We start from the raw sequence: 17,347 nt of genomic DNA on the forward strand, positions 1-17,347 counted from the left end.
AGGAACAGTTACAATTTGCATTTGTTATATTCAAGGAGTTTCAGTGCTACCAGGAGTAACTGAAGCAATGAATGGATCTGACAATAGTTGGAGGGCTAGAAAATAGTTGCTTGTATAGTTGCTTGAATGTTGCTTTTTGTTCAGGACTGGGCAGCAAACAGCTCTCAGCAACCGTATGTGCTCACTTAGGTTGACATCTCAGGCAGTAAACAAATGTTCACCCATAGCACTGCATGTCTCTGTGCAATTATATTAAAACGCTTCTTCAATTACTTCTCTAAGAGCTAGAAATGATTATAAAACCCAAAATCACAAACATTGTATGATTAATTATCATGTTCTTAAACTAATAATGCTGTAGAACTAGTTGTGTTTATCCTCTCATTCTTTTGATAAATTTTAATGAATTTCATTTTCTTGGGTTCATTTTCTTTTGACTTTGGTCTTGTAGTGTTTTTCAAGGTGTATGAATATTCATAAAGGGCAAATATATCATGTAAGAGACAATGCCAAAGAACATACTGATGGAAAAGGATCTTCAGAGAGAAAGTAATAATGCTTCACTTAAATTTGCTAATAAGGAATGCAGGATAACTACTGCAATACAAAGAATTAGCATAGATTCCAAAGTATTTGGTTTGAATTGATGTGAACACAGCAGTTCATTTATATTTACATTCAATATATGGAGTACCTTAAAAGTATTCTAGCTAGAAATTAAGTTGCTGTTAACAGTTCAGGTGGGAATGTGTCAAGTTTCCCATTTTCAGGAGTAACTTGAACACCTCAAAAAATAATTCCAACTTAACAGGAATTGTTTTAAACTTTTTCATTTATTTCTGGGAGAGGACAGAATAAGTTAAATGAGGATATCTCTACCAGTAAGAGCAGACATTAGACCTTCTAAGTGATAAAATTATCTGAAAAATATAAAACTTCTACGAAGTTTATCTCCTACACTGAATAGGGTGTTTGTATGTAGCTTCTTAGTGTTCCAAATCACTACGATAATGCTGGCCATACCCAGTTTAAAGACTCATCTCCTTTGCATGGAGACAGAAAGTAGTCTGAGCACGTGAAAAGCTGAACACCTCCCTAGCCTGGCCTTTACTGCACACTGCCACCAATAAAGAAATAAGAGGAAAGCATGAAAGGCTCAAAATAGAGACAAGAACATATCAACCTTTTCTCACATTTCTTTAATGGCTGAGGATATTTTTAAATGAGTGTCGAGAGGGAGATATTTTGAAAATATTTCATTTCGGTAGCCAAATCCAGAACGGGAGTCAAGACAAAACTGCTTTCAAGACACTTTTAATGTTTTCTGTGAAATAAATCTTGCAAATGACTGTTTCTTCTTTAGATTAGAATATAATGGTTCCAGAGTAAGGCTATTGTGTGCAGTCAGTCTTCATCTGTTCTACTCATACGCTAGCAAACACAGTTTTTCCATGCATGCTGGCTGACCTGTTAAAGTTCTTTTATCCCTGACTGGAGATGCATCATATTAGAAGCAGGATAAGATCCCCCAGAAGGGTACAGTTGGTGGCAGAGCAAGAAAGACAAAAGACCTGGCAGCAGAGCAACATGCTGCTGGGAGAGCTTCTGTGCTTTCAACAGTGGTGTGGGAATGAGCTGTGGGAAGGGGAGAGAGAGCAGGGTGTGAGGTGGAAGCTGTATTTCCTGTGGATCTTCAATTGCATAAAGCAAACAGAAAAAAACAAGTGAGTGCTTAAATTCAAAATTACAAGTTATTTAAATGTAGAAGGAGTATTTTTATTTTATTGCAATTATTTTCCAATAAATTGCATTGTAGCTTCATATTTTTGATGTTTCAAGAGGAATGGTGCAATAAATTTTACAAAAAGGAGGTACCAAGATCAAAAAGCATGAAATGGAACAGTATTAGAACAGACGATTGGGGCTGGTGTCAAATCGCATTATCATTCTGTTAGCAGGGTGCTCCGCAGACACTGCTGGCTGCTTTGCAGAGCAGAGGGTATTTCTGTGTTAGGTGTAAAAGGAGTGTTTCAGGTTTTGTTTTGTTTTGTACCTGAAAATGAGCTGATATTTGGAAGACTGCATTATTGCTGTCTGTATCGTCTTTGCCTCATACATACTCAGGAAAATAATATATGTAATAAAATAGAATCATAGAATGTCTTAGGTTAGAGGGAACCTTAAAGATCACAGAGCTCCAACGCATTGTTTTGGGTAGGGTTGCTACCCACTAGATCAAGCAGCTCAGGGTCCATCCAACCTGGCCTTGAATGCCTCCAGGAATGGGGCATCCACAGCTTCTGTACACTGAATAAATAAATAAATAAGAAAAAGTGGAGAAAAGGAGAAAATAGGTGATTACATAATGATTTTGAAGGTTCAGCTTTAAATAAAAACTGCTGTTGGGTGACATACTCCAAGCCATTTGTTCTCTGTGTCCATTAAAACAAAAATATTTTAACGTTAAGTATTTGTTTTCATAACAAACATATAAACACATGCTTTTAATATTACTGTGCTTTGGTATGGCAGCTTTTTGCTAACAGATTAATAGAGTGGCATATGATAAAGACAGCTGTAGCAGCTGTGATGTCCCTCATAGCTGATTTCCCAGCAAGGTTTGCTTTTAGCTGGAAGGCCGACTTTGTGCTTTCATCTGTCATCCAAGGGATGGTTTGCATATGTTGTGTGGAAAGCTGACATGTAGAGAGGCCAGCTTCAACACTGCCTTTCAGCTATCTCCTTGGTCTTTGGAGAAAACAGATGCCTTTTTAATCTTTTCTAACTATATGTTACAGTGTGACTGCGTGTACTATGTAGGTGCAAGGGAGGACAAAGCCTATACACATTCATTATCTGTCTTGGGATTTTGATAACTCGGATAAGGCTGCTTTTTTTTTTCTGGTGGTATTTATCACTAAGATACACTCTCATTTGTAAATTGAATGATTTTTCCCCAAGTACGTCGTTTCTTATTTGTTGACATTAAAATTCCTTTGCCATTTCAATACCCAATTGATGCTATAAGGAATTTCTGTAACTCCTCACAGTTGGTCTTTGGACTCACTAGAAAGATTGGTTGCTTCAGTTAAGAAGTTCTAGATATGATGCTTGACTCATGTCTCTGAGCTTCAGACTTCTTGGTTGAGGATATGGTGAAAAAAGCCAGATCCACCAAAAGGATCATTTATCTGAAATGATCAGCAAAATGGATTGCACCTTTCTTTTGAGCTTCTTGTCTTCATTAGGTTTTTTTGTTCTACTCTTCTGCATGGTAGATTGTCTTGGGATTGAAGTAACCACCTCTGGCTTACTGTGATGCATTTCTGCCTGCTCAGGGTTGCCTTGGCCATATGGGATTTCTTCATATTGATTTATATTATATCGGAATAGAAAATTTTTGTCCATTTGAATGTGAAGTCAGGGCATTAGAATAAAATAGCTCTGGGTAATTAAAGAGATGTTGTCATTCTGAAGTTAGAAGGAACAGGTCTACTCACTGCATAGCTATAGTTATTCCTTTAAGGGAGGTAAAATTATTGTAAATTTGGTTTAACACTGCATGCTTTAGAAACCTGTGATATTATCTTGAGGAAACTTCGTAATACAGACCAGACATGGAAAAAAAAAATTGCTATCTGCTCTGATTGGATAAAAAGATCTCACAGCTGTCTTTGTTAATATCTTTTGGCAAATATCCCTTTTGATTTACAGGGAGATCTGAACCTGGCACCTTGTACCTAAAGAAGTCCACTGGTCAATATTGGTCCATACTAACAGTTGGTAATTGCTTTGATTCTTTCAGGAGATCCGTAGATCTTGTTCTTTCAAAATACTTGTTTTCATACAAGCAATAACACGAGTTTTAAAAAGTCATGTGGGTTAATTTTAAAGTTGTATGTAATAGCTGAAGTAATGAAATCCAGAGGGCTTTTCCATGAATTAAACTTTTTAGAAAGCCAGTGGCAGATTCATCTATGTCATAAGAGAAAAGTATCTGTAGGTTTTAAACAGAGCGATATCAACAATAATCTTATTTCTGATAATAATATTAATTGTAACAAGTGTTCATTAACTACTAGAAATTATTCTCTGCTTCTAGTCTTGAATATCCATTGCCTATCCCCTTTGTTCTGGAATTGTTTTCCTCTTACACACTTGCATTCTGCAGTCATTTGCCTCCACACAGACATGGAGGTAGCTGAGCTCATGTAATACACAGTCCCCACAGAGCACTTGTTCTCTCCCTCTTTATTTATCATGGAGAAGCAGAGGGGCTCTGTGCTTTGTTGCAGAACTATTTCTTCTTTTGTAAGAGCTACACAGGTAGCAGAAGTAAACAGGAATTACTCTAATTACTTGTTGTTTGTGTCCTGGCAAAAATGAGTATTTTGCAGCAAACATTGGCATTCAGGAAAACAGCAGCAAACAAAAATCAAACCCAACTTTTACTTTCCATCTTTCTCTGCCTTTCTGTCTTAGTATTTACCTGTTTCAAAACTTAGTCCTTCAGCAATTAAAGCTCTGGAACACACCCTGAGTTTGCTCCCTGGTAGAGAAATCATCAGTGTGTGTTAAATGAAGGTTAGAATTTTGCCACCGACTGAATGCAAGAGCAAATTAGGCATTCATAATAATTAGCTATAATTTTTTCAACCTAATTTCACAGAATTGAACTTAAACCTACATAGTACTGTGCTTCTATTTAAATGTTCACAGAGTTGCTGTACTTGTCAGTATTCTAGAAGGAATATTTTAAAAGGTACTTAATATCAACACTAAAACAGTTCTTTTGTGCATAATAAAAAAGTAATCAATTTCAAGCTCTGTCTATGATTTAGATTAACCCCATTCACTGCATGGATTTTAGAAATCAGGTTTAGAGGAATTCTAAATTCTGAGGTTCATTGTCTTAATTTGCTCCAGCTGAAGCCAGTGAATCTAACTCAGCTGCTGGCACAACTGGGGTGATTCAATCTCTTTCTCCTGTTTGCTTCAGCTGAGAGAAGGTAATGGTTTGCAGAAGCAGAATAAGAACTCAGAAGTTCTTTCTTTGTCAGTGTTTTTAGATTTTGTGAGCTGCTGTTTCAAAAGTGTTAAAGAGAGATTGCTTTTAAGACGTAGCAGGATTTATCTTAGTGAATGAGTAAGTAATTTCAAATACTGCTGTTGCTCTGCTGATTGGTCTGCCTGAAATGAGGAAAGCTGCTCGCTATTCAGGAGTTAGTTTTAGATTATTGTTGGTGTTCCAGCTGTGATGAGGGGCTTCACACTTATCCTAAGCTTAGGTGATAGAGTTAACTTCAGATTAAGTATGCCTGTTTTATCAAGGCCATTCTTTACGTTGGAATCTGATGTTTGCTTTCTCTCGAATTCCCTTGTTATTTAAGGCTCCCATTGTTGGCTACTGATCTAAAAGAAGCTGTTAGCCAAGTGGGCCATGCTGCTGAAGGGCTTGGCTTTTCATCTGCCTTCACTTGTGATACCTCTTGGTTGAATGATTTTCTCCCTGTTTCTTTATCTCTGATGACTGAGATTATTCAGGTGGATGTTTACAACGCTCACTTGCCCAGAAATTTTAAAAGATTCCTTTAACAGTATTTAAAGGGGGCTGTGAGAAAGAAGGGAACAAATTCTTCAGCAGGGTCTGTTATGATAGTGTAAGGGGAAATGGTTTTTTAACTAAAAGAGGGAAGATTTACACTGAATATAAGGATGAAGCTTTTAAAATAAGGGTGGGGAGGTACTGGCACAGGTTGCCCAGAGAGGTAGTGGAAGCCCTATCCCTGGAGACATTCAGAATAAATAAGGCTTTGAGCACCTGGTGAAGCTGTAGTTGTTCCTGTTCACTGCAGAGGGGTTGGACTAAATGACCTCTAAGGGTCCCTACCAACTCAAACGATTCTATGATTCCTGTAAATCTGGCAATAACTGTAAGTGAGGTATTTGCCTAGAAGGTTGGTAGACCAGTAGAGGCATATTAGGGAACTGGTGTTTTTCTATTTAATTTTACACAACCACTGTGCTAATGTGGAAATACTGCAGTTTTACTGAATGCTACTCTTCTTCCTAATGGAGGCTACCTTGTAAATGAAACAGGAGACTTGCTCTTCCATGAAACTGTAGCAGAATACTTGTGTAATTTTTTTTTTTTTTTTTTTTTTTCCTTCCCATTAGCTTTGCCATATTCTGACTGATAAATTACACAGGGAGCAAGGGAGAAATAAATGGCGTGCTACAGCTATCTTTACATTCTGCAACACGAATTTGGCTCTCTGATCTAGCAAATATATGTATTCCCTGGGAATCATTCTGCTTCTTGTTAGGACTTGGTCATTTCCAGTTATAAATACATCCTTTCCTTTCCTTGCTCTGGGACCAGCATGTTCTGGTGCTCGGAATTGTTCTGGCTGAGGGAGCAACTAATGCTGTCATCCCAGATAGCTGGGGAGAGGAGGCCTAGCTCTGGTATTTGGCTTTTGACACCTGATCAGATAAATCAGTGCAGAACAACTGATGCACTACCTGCTGGGCTGGAGCTGCGGGAGCTGTTCTTTTTTAGGAAGATCCAGGGAGCATTTGGCACACTGACGGCAGCACTGTAACAGGCAGTTACCCAATGATCTTTTCTAAGAAACATGGCTTCAAGTGTCTGAAAGCAGCTTATTCACATTCTTGTGAGTTTTTATTCCACATAAAATAGCAGTGGAATTTAAACTGCAGTTGTAAAGTTAAGGCAAGTCTGGGGGATCCAGTTTTGTATATGAGCTAAATATTAACCTGTTATGGAGTTGATATTTTTTCTGAAGCTACAACAAGCAGCTCTGATATTCCTGCAATACCAGCAGCTCAGATCACACCTGCTGTCAGAAGCTAACAAAGTAGCATTCTTTGGTGCTAAACACCCTTTTTCTTTGAAATGTTTACAGAGCAGTTGTGCATGTTCATTGGTGCAGCTAGCCAATACTCTGTGCACTGTAGGGAGAAAATAGAAATCCTGAATTAGTGGATATTCTTGGGTTTCCTTTATTTTTTCTTTTTTGCAATGAAGTTTAGCATTGCAGGTCTTAGAACATGCGGGTCTGAACTGACAGCTTTGCTAATGAAAGTGCATAGGACCAACCGATTATCTTAGTGTTACTTAAACCTCCAGTTTTTGTTTGCTGATTGCAGGGTTGGATGGGGTAACAGCTATCTGAATTTCTGATATGCTGGGCCTAGAGAAACCTACATTGAAGTAGCTGAATGAGACAACTGGCAGATATCCCTGACAAGAGGAAGCAGAAATAACAGGCATGCAGAAAAGCTTCTCATCATTAATATTCAAAGCAAAACTGAAAGAAAGGAAACAATATGCGACTTCGGTCCCCTTTTTTTATTTTTTGAAATAATGACAAACAACAACAACAGAAAAACAAAAAAACAGGCATTATGGGAAGGAATAATTAGGACTTGAGTCAGTCTTCATACAATAGTAGCTTCAAGAAAGGTACATGGTCTGATGTTTTCTCTGAAGGCCAAACTGTGGCATCTCAAAGACAGACTCACACAACTTTTAGACATCTTTCTGTCCCCAGGTGCTTTGAGGAGGAGGCTGAATTTTAAACAATTTGATTTTGGTTTGTCTCTTCTTGTCTCTGCACTTTCTGTTCAGTTTTGGGGACTGCGATGTACTCCAGCTCAGTCATTCTTCCTTTCTGCTGCTTAGGAAAGTCCACCTGTAATTCTGGTATTTATGTAACCTGCTGGTAAATTATCACCTGTCCTCACATCTGACAGTAATAGGAGCTGTTCAGCACAACACTTTGGGAATAAGCAAAATTTTACTCCATAATCTTATGTATATAATTTTGAATTTATGCAAAATGTAATAATCAATGAATATATCAGAATATACTTGAAAATTTCAGGGCCAGGTTCATTCTCTGCTCTGCTAATGGAATCCATTCATTGGATATTGCAGGTACTCTTCAGGCTACGAGTACTATGCTTCAGCCAAAACAGAGACAAAGTGACTCAGGCCTGGACTAGGTAAGTCATCATCATGCAGATCACACCTAACAATGTAAATCTGCTGTAATGTTGAACCTTATGTTTACTAACCAACTGTTGACTAATCAAATGCGTAATTAATTACGCATGTTCTTTGAGGTAATGTTTTAGGTACTTTTTTTTTTTTTTTTGTCCTTAAAGTAAGATGGGATATCAGCATTATAGAGTTTCTGTTCATTAATTTTTGTGAAATTTTTTATAATATACAGTGCTGCTTGTGTCAAAAGTGAAGTAAATGGATCATGGGGGAAAAGAAAAACAACCTCACACACACCAAAAGAACTAAACTAACAAATTAGTAAAGGCTAATGATAAATCGGCAAAGTTTTTGTCTTTGTTTCCATTGCCTTTTTAAGGATATTTTAAATCTCACAACTATTCACTGATGTAATAGAAAGTGTTAAAATATCTGCTAGATGGAAGTTACAAAAAATTATCACCAGGAAGAGCTTAGTGCTGGCTGCAGCAGGTTTGGAAGATATAGCTGGGGGATTGCTGGAGGATTGGAGGCCCTGTAGGATGGAATCGTTCTTGCCTCAGTAGTCTTGAGGATTACAGAAGGAGATCCCGTCACTTAGGGATACTTGCTGTTTTCCTCTTTGACTGTAATTGCTTGTGAGCATGTAGTAGAACGTATATCTGGACCTGAACCAGCATTTTGAAATTTGATGAAATTTCATCTGTGCCAAATTGTGCTTTACAAAAGGACACTGAAAGCTATAGCTGATTGTATCTTTGTCATAGAGATGAAAAAATTGTATGAATGAGGTGGAGTCGTCTTTTGTATTTTCTGTAGATGACCAAACCTGGTCTTTTATTGAAGAATAATGGTTCCACCACGAGCTTCACAACTTTTCACTATTTCTCTCTCTCTTTCTGTTTAAATAGCCATCAAGCTAACCCTTTTCCTTACAATAGGAAAGCGAGTGTAAAGAATGGCATCTGCTTAATGCCCAGCTGCAGGGAGGGAAAAAGAAAATACATGTCACAAGCAAAGTAAAGCTTCTTCGAATATTTTAGAAGCTTCGATGCTGTAGTTCAGGGCAGGGTTTCAAAGACTCTTTTCAGTAGCAAATATTTGGATCAAGTGAAGACAAGCAGGCATAAAAAGGACCCAGTTTTGAACAGTGCTCATGTTCTGAAATTTCATGTATGCTCTTCCTGCCTTTTTGCAGGATTTGGATTATAATGGCATTTAAAAAGAACTAAAGATTTGAGAGAAATAACTTTTATGTTACAGATACTGAAATGAATGAAAGTTTTGAGACTGATCTATTTAAAAAAAAACAAAACAAAATGAGATAAACTTTCTGGATCTACAGCAAGGAGGAGAAGCAAAAAAAAAGAAACCTCAAAGTGAAGTCAAATCATTTGATCATAATGGTCATTTAATATTTTTACGCACCATGGAAGTTGTTGGCCTGAGTGCTTTTCCTGTTTATGGCTTGTCCATGTGTTCAGCCCACTAAAGTGAATGCATCTCAGCCCGTCTTTCAAGCTGTGGAGCTATCGATTTACCAAGTGAGCTGCGTGACACCTGAACAGTTGACTGGGGAGCAGCTGCTGCTGTAAGAGAAAAGTCTGGGGAAATGAGAAGAGAGCAAATGAATACTGAAGTGGAAAAATATAATATGCGCATTTTAAAAGTTTTTAGTCACAGTCTTCAAAAAGTTGCATGTTTTCAGAATAACAAAAAAAAAGGGGGAAAAAAAATAAAGAAAAAAAGATGGGCCAACTGACCAAAACTAGGAGATCTTCCTCAGGAGGACTCCTTTGCTGGATAGTAAAGTGTAGTATTTTACTGGGCCTTTTTTGACTCTATTGAATTTTCCATGGAATTGCCATCTTTTTCTCCTAAGAAATAGCTTAATTATTTTTAGCCAGTCTGCATCCTAATCTTTAAATATAGTTGCCTTTCTGTGAAACAAAATGGAAATTCACCCGCTGTGTTCAATCTTTTGGTCACCATGAGCCTGAGCTAAAACCCAATAAAGTCAGCTGGTTGATTTGCAGGGGGGATCAGAATCCAGCTGCATTTGAGTACACGTCATTGAAGTTAGAAATGAAAAGTTAGCTGAGACAAGACTGATTGATTTTATTTATCTTCATACTGGTAGCAAGGAGACTTTGGAGATGAACAAATAACATTTTGAACTCCTTATATGTTTCTGTGCTAACGGATGAAGATTGTGAGGCAGAAGGACTAAATAATCTTTGCAGTTGAAAACACAGTGCATTTTCACTCTGTTGCCATGTGATTATGGGCTTGCATGAATCAATATCATTCACAGGTATGGTTGATGTTGAACCACTTAGTGAAGCTATGATGCTACATAGGATAAATCCAGTGTGCCAAGTCAGCATCTACTTCTGTAAATGAATCTGCATATTTACATCATATTAACAAGCTTTGTTTCTTTCTTTAATTCAAAAAAAGCAATGCATTGCAATGCGATTTAGATTTTTGTCTGCAATGTACACTGGAATAAGAAAACCTTGGGAAACATGAAATTCTTCTAGGATGGGGCAAATCTTCATCACATAACACTCTCATATCCTCATATTTGAGAAACTATTTTTGGATATGAGACTCACAATGCCATGCAATGCCCTTATCATAATGGTCTACGTGCAACTAAGAATACAAAGAGATTTAGAGATGTATACATTTGCATAGAGATCTTGATAAAGGGAATTTTTTAATTGCATTTTTATCTCATGGTCAATGAATAAGTAGCTTCATATCTGTTGCAGTGAGAAGAATGAGACATTATAATTTTTTTGCCAGTGAGCATATACTAGAAATCGTTGCCAGATCTTCTTTAGATTTGATGTTGCTTCTGAAGTTTCTTCCCTTCACAAGATAGAAAAAAATCAATGAAGCATGTAATGAATTCAGAAATGCCTATGATGAAATTAATATGAATTTGGCATGCCATTACTTTCATCTCAGGATTTTCCCACTTTGTATTTTTCTTTTTTTTTTTTTTTTTTTGCCATTTTATAACTCATTGTCTGTCTCCTTTGTTATATGTCTGGTGAACCCTGACTTTTTATTAGAAAGCAAACAGTTGAAAAAAAAATTAGATTTTGGTATTATTTCTGCAACCTAGATATCCTTTAACAAGACCATGGAACTACACCCATAAGATTCAATAATCCTCCTGCTTTCATGTCTAGAACTAGTAGAAAAATATATCTATATGATAAACGTAGATTTTCCATGCAGAAGTTTGGGCTATTTTGAGTGAGGCTTCTATGAGATGAGGATAAATTATCTACCTTACTTTAAGACCAGATGGAACACTTTTACTTTGGACTGTGACCTTGGTACTAACCATCCCAATGCCACAAAATCCAGTATCAGATTTTAATCTATTTGGAAAAGAAGAAAAATAAAGCATTTAATTGTAGGTTGTCCAGCCTTGTCTGGCCTTATGAGCAGTGTAATGGTGGTAGTTTAGTTTTGTGTGTGGTGTTTGGGTTTGGTTTGGTTTGATTTGGTGTTTCCTGTGTGTGTATGTGTTTTGTTTTTATTGCATCCCAAGCTGTCAGCTGACTTGCAAGAATAACCAATTTTCCTGCTTTAAAACGTGTGGCGTGGGTGCTAATACTGTTTGCACAATACATAGCTTTAGGGATTGCACTAATGCAGTTAAGCAGGATGATTTATTTCTTCTACAGTGCATGAACTAATTTGCAGATTATTTCTCCCTGTGCTTCTGTAAAGGACAGTTAAAGCTATACGTAAGCTGAGCCAGAATTCCTATGTCTGGCAGTGCTGATGGAAAATTTTATGGAAGACTGAAGGAAAGCTCCTTTTTTTTTATAATGCAATACATCATGGAGTGCATTTCAATCCTTATATTTAACTGATATTGATAATATATGCTCTCGTTGTCTATATTATGAATATGATTTAGTATAGAGCGTCAATTGCTGTTTACATGTTATATTGATAATAAATGCAGTGAGAGAAGGACCAAGATTTCTGTATTTGTTAGATTAATGTTCTGAAAGGCTCCTCACTTATGTTATGTACTGGGAGAAGTATTCTGAAGTGCTGTGGCTGTGTTTGACATTTAAACATAGGAAGGAAATTGGTTGCACTTAGAAAAGTGTGACAAAATTTACCCCCCCCCCAGCTCTTCTAAGAGAGGTGAAGTTTGATCTGTACAAGGTGACCTGTAGAGGTCTTTAGATTGGCTGCAGCACATAGTGTCGTCTTCCTTATCGGGCAATATCAGGGGAAACGTGGGGGGAAAAAAGAGCAGCTGAAGACTGGGGTCATGCAGTTCTAAGTCATTAACACTGCTTGAGAAACTATTAGTAATTGAGCATGAAACAGATTTGGCTTCAGTTCAGTTACAGATGCTTGTCAACAACATGAAGCAAGCTCCATCTTTCCACCTTGCTTGGCAAATGGCAGAGCCTTTCTGAGAGCTGGTGCTTGTGGTCCAGCACTACCACCACACACCTGAAGCCACTGCCTTGACCATGGTCACTGCTGCACTGCCACTCTGTTATGGAGAGGAGATGCTGACGACCAAAAATGAATTCTTCCTTCTTTTCTTTTGGCTGGTGGGCTGATGAATCAATTATTCCCACAGCTCTAATTATAGTGCATAGAATGTTGTGGTTTTTTTTGTCAGAAAATAAAGTTATTGCCTCAGCTGTCAATTCCCCTTGGGCTTAACCTTTCAAAGTGAAATTGCAGGTGTTTGTTCTCTCAAAGCTTTCAAATTGTTCACCAAGGTATGAAACAACTGGAAAGCAGTAATGAATCTGGCTTTTAATCAGGCTCCTGACATGAAAAAAAGACATTGGTTCCTGTGTAATTGCTGTACATAATTACAAAAATTAGGTTTCGCTGCTTTGTTGGTCTCCTCAGCTTTAGAACTTGTTTCCTTTATGCAGCCACAGGCTGTGCAGGCTGCTGCTGGATTAACTTGCTTTCCAAGATGGAGAGTGAACTTTGGTGCCCATGCTGCAGGTCCAGCCTGGCCTTGGTGTGAGGCACAACCCACGTGTGGTTCTGCTTGCAGCAGGGCTGCCAGCAGGGTGTCCTGATGAGGTAGAAGGGCAGGAGAGCCCTGCAGAGGTTTTGTGCTGCACATAGACCCCTGTGCAAGAAAGTCCGTGTGGGGCAGGAGGAGCAGCTGAGGCATAGGCAGCAGCCCGGCACACCATGACCGTTTTGGTTAATAGCTCTGCTCTTCCTGTTTAAATAACTCTAGAACGCTGTCAGAAATAATTAGTTTTCAAAGGTTAGCAGTGTTTTCCATTCAGTGAGTTCTGTAAGCATTTCTTAAAGTGACAGGATATTTTCCAAACACAAAGAGGAGGATGGAAGAGTGTCCCTCATGATCAGGACCCTGCTGTAGGCCTAACTGAAAGCAGCAGGAGTTGGGACAGCCTGTGCCACACTGGGCCCAAGCCTGGACCACTCTGTGGGGCTGGAGAGGCACTGGTAGCAGGGAAAAGACCTTAAGGTAGTTCCCTTAGCTCCTGGAGTTCTACTCAGTTATGACGCATCTCTATGTATTGGATAGTGTACCCAAAAATGCAGCTGTGTGTGGCTGAAGCTTAATTACTGTTGTTGTTTAAACAAGTCAAGCACCAATACAATGTTGAAAGTATTGTGGGAGTTTATTGTCCACCACACAGTGCATCATTGGTACTAAAAGTAGTCATATCTTCAACATGATCTATCATATGTACTTCTTGAAGATATATATCAGATATGTTTGTTTTTAATGATAAGTATCAGTTTAAAAGACAATTCTACCATTATTTTGTAACTTTTTTTCTGCCACGTTTTCAGGTGATTGTGACGTAACTTGTTACCAGGAAGTCATTAATTTGACTGGGATGCCAAAAGCTTTTCTGATAGATATGAGCAAACAGATGTTACAATAACCTTTCTATATGTGTCAGTAGTTGGCTGATTGGAGCTAGCAAAAGCTCATGATTGCATTGTAAATTGCGACAAACTCTGTGCCGAATGCTTAAAAATAATGTTCATCTTCTCAGTTATCTCAAATTGATTCAGACAGGGGGAAGTTACTTTGAAAAAGAACAAAGGATTTCAGCAACATAATTGTGCAACCTTACTATAGAAAATAATCATTATCAAAATGCATTTTTTTAAGTATGTAAAAATAAATTTATATATATATATATTTTTACCTGATGTACCATATTTGTGTTAAATAGTTGCTTTTTTAAAAATTCATTTAATTAAGTAATGTGCTGGGATTGTAGCTCAGTTAAATATTCCTGCTGAAGTATTTGCATTTATCCATATTCTCTATTTGGCTATCTCAGGCAGGTTCATGAGCCTTAGTAAATTAAACTCCATAGTCCTAAAACAGGTAAGACAGAAATAATGCTCCTTTTTAATAACTGTGATATGATATTAGAGCAAGGAGAGATATGTGTGTTGCCATTAATAGTAGAACTTGTGTTTCAGGAAGATATTTGCAGAGTTTAATTATGAGACTGCTGGACAAATATGTATGTGGTACATGGTCACATTTAGTGGCTTATTAATGGCTGAATGTGAAGGTGGTGACAGAATCAGGGGTAGCATTCAGAAATCCTGGCTCACATTGTCACTTTAAATACAGTGGAGTAGTCCTTATTCTTGGTTTGGGTTGTTCTTCTGATTGGTAATTCATGTGTTAATGTCTGGATAGCAATTTGCAACTGAGGAAGGCTTCTTTTGATTAATGTCCATTAGGAGAAGTGTTGTGAGAAGGTTGTAGAAACAGATCATGTCTGACAGCTTTGTAATGCTGAATTTCTGAATACATATAGGGAAAAGGGGGGAGATTACTATTCTCATGGAAATGGTTTGAATCTCTAAGTGATATAGATACATTTAACCTTAATTTCTGTAGTAGTACGTGTTTCAATTATTAATACTCCTCCTTTATATACACTGGCTTTTTTGTTTATTTTTGGTTTAGTTCTGTCTGGCATGTAATTTGGATGAGTCAAATTGTAACCAGAACCTGTTGGGTAAATAAAGAAGCTGGCTTTTCTGATAACAAATGCTCACATGTGCCAAGTTATTAGCTTCAACATGCCTTATACCATGAAAATTCTCAACTCTGTGCATACTGAAGTGTAATACCCTTATCTGACTAGAGCAGATTTAGCCAGGAGAATAATAATATGCTTCTGTAAAATAGCCTTTTTCCTTTTTTCCTTTCTCTTTGCTTTTAGAAAAGGCATTTTTTTTTTTTTTTTTTTTATTTTTAAAGAAGGCTTGTTTTATGAATTTTGATACACAGAATCCTTTCTGTACAGTGTGTGCAAGAGGAGATGTGTGGAGATGGATAAGTTTGCCCTATGCTCACAGGATGAACCCACTAGAATTTGTGGAGAACTCACCTACTACAAAACATATGAATCAGGGAATCCGATTTAGAAAGATAGCACTTAGTAGGCAGATAAACCGCACAGACTGTAAAATCAGTTTTTAGTTCCATATAGTTTCAATTATTTCCCTAAATAATGTTTTGAGTGACAGATCACCATATTGAAAAGTTTGGAGTGGATCTGTCTCTTTTTTTCCCAACCAGAAACATTGCAAGAGCTGCTGCTTACCTTTACTGCAGCTTTGAATGACATAAGAAGGCCAAATCATTGCTACACACTGAAAACTAATGACCGGTTCTGATCAGTGCATATTGATACCCTAAATAGAGTGTTTCTGCTGAATTCTGGTACTGAATAATGAAGAAATCTTTCCCAAATTTGTATGCATTAAGTTATTTCTGGGAAGGGAATTTTCTAGGGAAAAAGAATTGCCCATCGTATTTCTTGCCTCCTCCTCTTCCTGTCTGCTAACTGCAGGTGAAACTATCCAAGAGCTCCTGTGTCATTTAGTCAGTCCCTCTCAATATCCCATCCATTTTAATGGCAGGACCACACTCTGCTGCAGTCTGGAAGACATAAGGAAGGGTTTCGGAATATTACAGAACATCATATCGTTGCTAATAGGGAACATTGGTTCATCCTGGCAAACAAACCTCAGCACCAGGGGCTTAGAAGTCTTCCCCACTAGTCTTATATATGGTGTGGGACAAATTGCTTCTCCACCCTGTATATGCCATGCAGTTGCCTGTGGATGTAGATGCAGAGGTATCAACATTTAAAAAGTTAAAAAAAATAGAAATAAAAACACAAAAAGAAACTACAACTGAACAAACATAAAAACAACTTTAAGTATAAAACGACTAAGGATTGCTTTGCTGTCATTTCAATGATTGCAAAATACACAAACTGCTTAGAAGGTTTAGACACCTCTACATCTTTGCAAGAGAGGCCTTTGTTCACTTAGTTGGCCGTACTAGTGCTAATTGCCCAGCAATAGAAATAGATGTCTTTTTCTACTTCACAGTGTCTTCAAGAAAAAATAGACCAAAATGTTGTGCTGTGATTCTTCAGTAATTTTACAAGCATTTTGGCTGTAGGAATGTTTCTGAAGCGTAACATTTGGAGTGTCATTGTTGGCCTTACTGAGAGATCTAGGTTTTGTAATAACATGCCACAAACAGGGACTGCTGCAGCTTTCTCAACACAGCACCTGGTTCCACCTTCTTGTCTGATCTATCACAGTGTTGATGTTTATTGAAGAGCCAACAGGGAGTGTATTGTACTTTGAAGACATTCTTGTTTTCAGTTTTTCATGGTAGAAATCACATCTGTTCCTTTTATAGATTACGTGTGTATACATATATATTCCCTTGCTTACGTATGATGGATAATATTGCACTGGAAAGGCAATGTTTGTTTGGGTTTTGATGTTAAAATCAAATTTGTGTAAAATAATGACTTCTTCATTTATACCTCTAATTGATGACAAAACAGAATCCTGCCAACCATCTCATAACTTGCTTTGTAGAATAAAAGCATGTAGTAAATTGTTAATGTAGTGGAAGAATAAGGATTAAAATATAGTTGAAAGGAGATAAATTCTTGAGTTGCCTAAGCAGACAGCACTGGGCTTTTGCCATTTAACTTTTTAAGCTACCTAACTTTACTGTCGTTTTTTTCAGAGTAAATGCTTATCTCCTTGTGTGTACTCAGATAGGCAAAAAGCTATAAGTAATAATTATCACTGATTTAATGTCATGTCATTCCTTCTAGACATGAATCAGAGCGATCAGAAGACCCAGTATTTCACTCCAGAAGTTCTGTAAGTACGTTCTACACTGGGCACTTGAAAATGTTCTGTGAGTAGCATTAATAGCCAAGTGTATAAAGATTCATGTGCTTGTTGACA

At 37.5% G+C, this 17,347-nt stretch overlaps 1 long non-coding RNA gene across 1 annotated transcript in view; it reads left to right on the top strand.

Moving 5' to 3' along the window:
- The window catches only part of LOC146758845 (uncharacterized), a 186,982-nt gene that overhangs the window by 43,470 nt on the left and 126,165 nt on the right, over positions 1-17,347 (top strand). Inside the window, exons 2-3 of the long non-coding RNA XR_014933187.1 lie at positions 7,964-8,031; positions 17,212-17,260. This is a non-coding gene — a long non-coding RNA (uncharacterized LOC146758845). The remainder of the gene's footprint in view (positions 1-7,963; positions 8,032-17,211; positions 17,261-17,347) is intronic.

Source organism: Coturnix japonica, chromosome 12 (genome assembly GCF_054131305.1).
Source record: "Coturnix japonica strain WE chromosome 12, WE-NBRP24, whole genome shotgun sequence".
Taxonomy (NCBI): domain Eukaryota; kingdom Metazoa; phylum Chordata; class Aves; order Galliformes; family Phasianidae; genus Coturnix; species Coturnix japonica.